General features: G+C 37.5%; 1 pseudogene; it reads right to left on the reverse strand.

Moving 5' to 3' along the window:
* Positions 1–660: 660 nt before the first annotated feature.
* Positions 661–1,386, reverse strand: LOC105742630 (annotated as a pseudogene).
* Between the last annotated feature and the right edge of the window lie 5,953 nt (positions 1,387–7,339).

The raw sequence follows: 7,339 nt of genomic DNA on the forward strand, positions 1-7,339 counted from the left end.
TTTGGTGTTTGGCCCTTTTGTCAAAGATAAGATGGCTGAGTGTGTTTTTATTTGTGTCTGCACCTTCTAATCTTTTCCACTGATTCCCCAAATCTGTTTGCCAGTACCATGCTGATTTTGTCACAGTAACTTTGTAGTATAATTTCACGTCAGGGATTGTAATGCCTCCTTCCTTGGCTTTGTTGCCCAGGATTATCTTTGATATTCTCAGATTCTTGTAGTTCCAAACGAATTGTGAAATCGCTACAGATCCCAGGTGTGGAAATGCAGATCATCAATACCTACTTCAAAAATCTTTACTTGCAGAGTGCAAAACACAGAAGAAATTGACAAATTACTAGAAATGTATTACTAGAAACCAAATCACAAATTACCAAATCATGAATCATGAAAAAATGAGAATTCTGAATAACCCAGTACCAGTTAATAAAATCCAAAAGATAATTAAATGATTACCAACAAATAAAAGCCCAAGTGCTGATGGATTAGTGTCTGAATTCTAAAGAAATTTATGAAAGATTTAATGCTGATACTCTTCAAATTCTTTTTTTTTATTTATGTATTTGGTATGGGATCTCACTATGCACCTCTGACCTGTAGTGATCAGTTTAAATTTCTTTAGACATTGCACTTCATAGGGGAGTCCTGGTTTTGTTAGTGTTATAGTGACTCAGGACTTGAACTAGCAGCCTTCTTTTTCTTCTTCTTCTTACTGTGTTTCTTATGCTTCTTTTTCTTTTTTTTCTGTTGCTTTTTCTCATTCTTCACTACTTTTCTTCTTTTTTACTCATACCTCTTTAGTATAATTGGATTCTGACAAGGACTCAGATGAAGTAGGTGTATCTTCAGGATACATCTTTCTTGGTAAGTCCTTTAATGTCCTTTTCTTTCTCAGTTGCAACTTTGACTTCTTTTTCTTTTTTAAACTATCCTTATCATCTGACTCACTTTCTGACAGGGAGCTTTCAGAAGATTTATATGAACAGTTCTACTTTTTCTTTCTCCTTTTTGTTTGCTTCTTTTTGTCATCCTCAGAATCTGAAGAACTGCTGGAAGAATCAGAGTTCCATGAAGAAGAAGATGAATACCTACCAGATTTATTTTCTTTCTCTGTTTTTTTTTTGACAAGCTCTCATTTCCACTTAAAGTTTCTCTCTGTGCTTTTCCAGTTTTTTCTTCCAATTCTCATTCATTTCTTTCTTCAAATTCAGCCAAAGTCTTAGAGCTTTTCTTTTTATTTTCTAGTTGCTCTTTCACTTCTTCCCACATAGGCCTGCATAGATTCAGATAATCCTGGATGGTTGCCCCTGAAGACTGGATTGGACTTCTTGGTCTGGCCATTGCTATGGGATTCATGTAGGCCACCCAATTGTCTCATTTCCCCATGATGCTAGATGGAGCACCCAGTTAAGACTTCTAGGAGCTTTTTTTTTGGTGGAACTCAGGCCCTTGCTCTTGCCAGGGAAGCGCTTATTCCACTGTATCATCTCCCTGGCCCTTCTAGCAGATTTTTAAATTTGGTCTCTGTAAATTTTAAATGTGTCATGTTGAATTTTAAGTATAATATGCCACACAGAGATCCTCTTTTGATCATTGCTATTTGGGGTTCTATATGTCTCCATTTATCTGTATGCTTATTTCCCAGTGATTAAGGAGTATTCAGACATTATTCCTGTGAACACATTTTTATGTAATCTGTACTATCTTCTGATTTTTCACTTATTCCAATTATTCTTAGATTAGACTTATTTGCATTATCTAGCAACTGTTTGATCAACTTTTTCATGTTACTTTAGTCTTTTCTTAAGGTTTCTTTTTAATTTTCTTATTTTCTTCTAAGGAGAGTAAAAATTAAAACAAAAAGTTGCAAGTGATACAGAATTTCACTTAACAGAGTAATGTGAATTTCACTGCATTTGTTGTAATACATAGTGTTGTCTTCCAACCAGTTATTCATATTACCAGATGTATGTATATAAAATTGGAAGAGGAAAGAAAAAAGAAAGAAATTTATAAGAAATTCACAAGAGAAAAAGTACAACAAATTGAAAAAATTAGACAAAGCAAATTAAGCATTAACTACTCCTTTTCATACACCAGCAGAAATGCACAGTACAGTTCTCCAAAACATCCTGCTTACATATATAGTTAAACTTCTTTCCTCAACTCCCGTGACTGTCCTTCTCCGAAACTAGATAACTGTTTCCTTTTGAATAAGTTCATTCACTTTTCCCAGTATCTGTCATACCCTTCAGATTCCATTTCTCTCTTTCAGGTTCTCACATTAAAGAGACAATATGTTTGCAAATGAGAGTGATTTATTTCAATTAAGAGTATGTTCTCTACTTGCATCCATTTACCAACAAAAGACTCAAATTTATCCTGTTTTATAGCTGAATAATACTTCATTGTGTACAAATACCACATTTTCTTTATGTAGCTTTCAGTTGATGGGCATCTAGATTGTTTCCAGAATTTAGCTATGTCAAATTGTGCTGCTATAAATATGGGTGCACAAATATCACTGTGGTATGAGGTTTTCAGTTGTTCTGGAAAAATACCCAGAAAGAGAATAGCTGTCTACCTACTCCATAATTTAAGATTTTTTACCTACATTTTCCTCCAGAAGATTTAGTGTTTCTGTTTTAGTATTTTAATCTTTGATCCATTTTGACTATGGCTTTGTGCATGGAAAGAGGCACAGGTCTAGGTTTAGCCTTCAGCATGTGGAAAGCCAGTTTTTCCATCACTATTTATTAAAGAGGCTATCTTTTTTTCTAGTGAGCATATTTGGCCCCTTTATCAAAGATAAGGTGGCTGCAAGTGTTTAAATTGTGTTTGCATATTCTAATCTGTTCCATTGACCCTCAGGTCTGTCTTTATGCCAGTCCCATGTTGATTTTATCAGAGTAGTTTTGTAGTATAATTTTGGGTCCAGTACTGTGATACCTCTTACCTTTCCTTTGTTTCCAAGTGCTGCTTTTGATATTCTGGGTCTTTTCTGGTTCTAAATGACTCATTTAGAGCTAAGAAATGTTTCTCTAGCTCTGTGAGGGATAATAATGGTATTTCCATCAGGATTGTATGGAATCTGGGTCTTAGTTACTTTTCACTCATTGGTTTGACAAATATCTGACATTAAAAATTAATGAAGGAAAGCTTACTGAAATCTCACAGACACAGGAGATTTCAGTCCATACTCAGCTGGCTCCAAGGGAGAGTGGCACATGGCACAGAACAACTTTTCATGGCTTCAGCAAAGAGCAGAGAACAAGATCCAGCCCTAGCTCAGGCCAGGAGAGAGTGTGGGAGAGCTTCCTGTTACCCTACACCAGTGGGACCTGTAGAGTCCAAGTCAGGTGCAGCGTGAGACTCTCTTCCACGCCTTTGGGACAAGCTCAACCATTCCGCACCCCCCACCACCACCAAGCCTGCCAAGTGAGAACTTCTGCCATGTTCTCAGGTCACCCAGATCAGGTTCTAGCCCAGGCCTGGTGAGTGTGTGGGAGAGATTCCTGCTACCCTGCACCAGCAGGACCTATCCGATCCCAGCCCAGGTGAAGCATGGGTGAGACCCTCTTCTACCCCCTTGGGACCCACCCAAACACTCAGCCATCCACCCCCATGCCCAATCAGTAAGTGAGAACTTCTGCCGCATTCTTGGGACTCCCAGATCCAGGCCAAGTCCAGGCCTAGGGAGTGTGTGGGAGAGCTTCCTCTCCTCCCTATTCCACCTCGTCCCCTTCAAACCCAGCTCAGGCCTGGCATACAGGCCTGGGATGAAACTCTGCAGCTGCAGTCCCTGCAGAGAAAGCAGGGGACAGAACCACCCAGCTAGTCCAGGAGCAGAGTATCTTGCCAGAGGGGCACAACAGGTTCACTCCCAAGGGCGGGAGTAGGAAGGAGCTGAGCACAGCAGCCAGACCCAAGCCAGGCACAGATGGATAAATCCAAACTCTGTACATCCGCACCTGAATTTCAGTAGGTGCTAAGGTTATAACTGCACCAAATTTTACAACAGAGGTTAGAAAACAGTGCTATACAAAATGACAATGAGAGGGAGCAAAATGCAATTGCAAACCCCAAGCCCACCCATAACAAGTGCAGAAGACAGTAACACAGAACAAATTGGGAATCACAGAGCTGAAATCAATTAATCAACAGCTTCTGAAATACAGAAACAGCTGCAGAAAGGAATAGAGGAACTCAGATTGGAAATAAAAAAAGAAATCCCTGAATTAATAGCATCTGCAGTAAAGAATCAAATACAGAAATATATGGAGGAAACCCAATGTCCAAAACAGAACAAGTGCACAGGGCACTAGCCCACCAGAAATGTATAAATTAATAGTGTTGAAAGTAAATAAGCAACAGCACAAAGTTATACAAGAATTCCACTCCGAGTGGAATTCTTTCTGAAATAAAATAAGAATTCACTGAACTCATAGCATCTGAAGTAGAGAATCAAATACAGAATCATAGGGAGGAAACCTAATCTGAAAAATTTTTGCAGTGAGAGTTAATAACTGCTTCAAATAAAAAATATAAAAAGTAGAGGACATTACAAAAATGATGGATTCCTTGAATGAGCAATATAGGAAAGAAATAGATCGCATAAAGCACAGTCAAAGAGATACAGAGGAACTTAAAATCTCAATCACAAGCTTGCAAAACCGTTTGAGTGATTGTGAAGACAGAGTTCCAGATCTTGAAGACGCTGATGCAGCTAGTTAAAAGGTAAGAAAAGAGCTCTTAAAAACAACTAGGATACAGGAAAAAATCATTCATCACTTGCAAGACAATGCAAAGATGAACGATGTGAGACCAATAGGTATCAACGAGAAAGAATGAGTCAATACAAATGACATTAAAAACTAATGGGCAAAACTAATAGCAGAAAACTTCCCAAATATGAGGAAACATTCTGACATTCAGGTAACTGAAGCATACAGAACGCCAAGTAACATCAACCCAATGAAAAACACACCGAGACATATAATAGTCAAGATCCCAGAAATTCAGCACAAGAACAATATACTGAAAGCCACTAGAGAAAAGAAGCACATCACATTCAAAGGAAAACACATCAGAATTATGGCTGACTTCCCTTCACAAACTGAAGGGAAGAAGAGCATGAGCAGAGTACATCAAGTCCTCTATGAAAACAAATTCCAGCCCAGACTACTATACCCTGCAAAACTCACTATAAGTTTAATGGAGAAGTGAAATACTTCCATGACAAAGAACAACTAAAGAATTTAATGATGACAAAGCCAACACTACACAGGCACCTGAAAGATGTTCTAGAGAGGGACCAAAATGATCAGAACTTCACGAATGAGATCAGAAGCAACCAACTAAATAGGGCAAGTAATTAAACACAGGAGAAAAAGGAGTAAACAACAACTGGTAAATAACATGTCAATCGTAAGTCAATTGAGCCATTAATGTAAATGGACTCAATTCACCAATAAAGGGAAATAGACTGGCACAGTGGATTAGAAAACATAATCCAACAATATGCTGTATACAAGAAACACATTTAACTCAAAAAGACATTCATAAGCTGAAAGTGAAAGGATGGAACAAAATACTATATGCCCCAGCACCTCAGAAAAAAGTAGGGGTAGCAATTCTATTCTCAGACAGTCTCAACTTCAAACCAACAATGATCAAGCGAAATAAAGAATGCCACTACATACTGGTTAGAGGAAAAATTCAAGAGGAAGAGGTAACACTCATAAATATGTACGCACCAAACATGGGAGAACCCAACTATTTAAAGCAAATCTTAATGGACATGAAAAATCTAATATCAAATACCACAATCTTAACAGAAGTACTTAACACCCCCTAATCTCCAAAAGATAGGCCAACCAGACAAAAAGTTAGCAAAAAAATAACAGAACTGAATGAGAACTTGGAAAAAAATGGACTTGATGGACATATGCAGAGTGTTCCACCCAAACACAGCTGAATACACATTTTTCTCAGCTGCACATGGGTCATTTTCTAAAATAGACTGCATGCTCATCCATAGGTCATGCTTAAGTATATGCAAGAAAACATAAATTATACCATGCATATTATCTGACCACAGTGCAATGAAACTGGAAATGAATGACAAAGGAAACCAGAAAAACCCGCTAAGTACATAGAAATTAAATGACACCCTACTCAGCAGCCAATGGGTCACAGATGAAATTAAACAAGAAATTCAACAATATCTACAATGCAATTAAAATTCAAGCAAAATTTATCAGAATTTATGGGATACAATGAAAGCAGTTCTCAGAGGGAAATTCATAGCTGTGAACTCACATATTAGGAAAACAAAATGCGAACAAAGAAACACCCTGATGCTGCACCTCCAACAACTAGAAAACGAACAGCAAACCAAACCCAGAGCCCAAAGATGGGAAGAAATCATAAAGATTAGAGCAGAAATTAATTCAGTTGAGACGAAGAAAATAGTTCAAAGGATTAACGAAACAAAAAGCTGGTTCTTTGAAAGATTAAATAAAATTGATAAGCCCCTAGCTAACCTCATCAAACAGAGGTTAAATTCAAATACAAGCAATAAGGAACGAAAAGGGTATAATTATCACAGAGCCAGTGGAAATTCAGATTATCAATAGCTACTTTGAGAATCTATACTCTCACAGAATAGAAGACACAGAAGAAATGGACAGATTCCTAGAAAAGTACAAATTACCAAAACTGAATTGACAAGATATAACCACTCTCAATAGCCCAATAACAGCCAATGAAATACGAGATGTAATTAAAAACCTACCGGCAAAGAAAAGTCCAGGTCCAGATGGATTCACAGCTGAATTCTACAAGACATTTACAGAAGATGTAGTCCCTATACTTCTCAAACTCTTACATGAAATTGAAAAGGAAACAATCCTCCCAAAATCATTCCTGGAGGCAAGTATTATACTGATACCTAAACCAGGGAGAGATGCAATTAAAAATGAGAACTACCGGCCAATCTCCCTCATGAACATAGATGCCAAAATACTCAATAAAATCTTAGCAAATAGAATACAGCAAATCATCAAGAAGATCATACACCATGACCAGGTAGGAGTCATCCCAGGGATGTAAGGATGGTTCATTATTCCAAAACCTATAAATGTGATACACTATATCAATAGAGCAAAAACTAAAAACCACATGATAATCTCCATTGGTGCAGAAAAGGCTTTTGACAAAATCCAACACTCATTCATGTTCAAAGACCTACAGAAAATTGGAATAGATGGCCTCTACTTCAATAGGGTAAAAGCCATTTATGAAAACACAATGGCTAAAATAATTCTAAATGGGAAAA

This window comes from Octodon degus, unplaced genomic scaffold, assembly GCF_000260255.1.
Source record: "Octodon degus isolate 3935 unplaced genomic scaffold, OctDeg1.0 scaffold00063, whole genome shotgun sequence".
NCBI classification, from domain to species: domain Eukaryota; kingdom Metazoa; phylum Chordata; class Mammalia; order Rodentia; family Octodontidae; genus Octodon; species Octodon degus.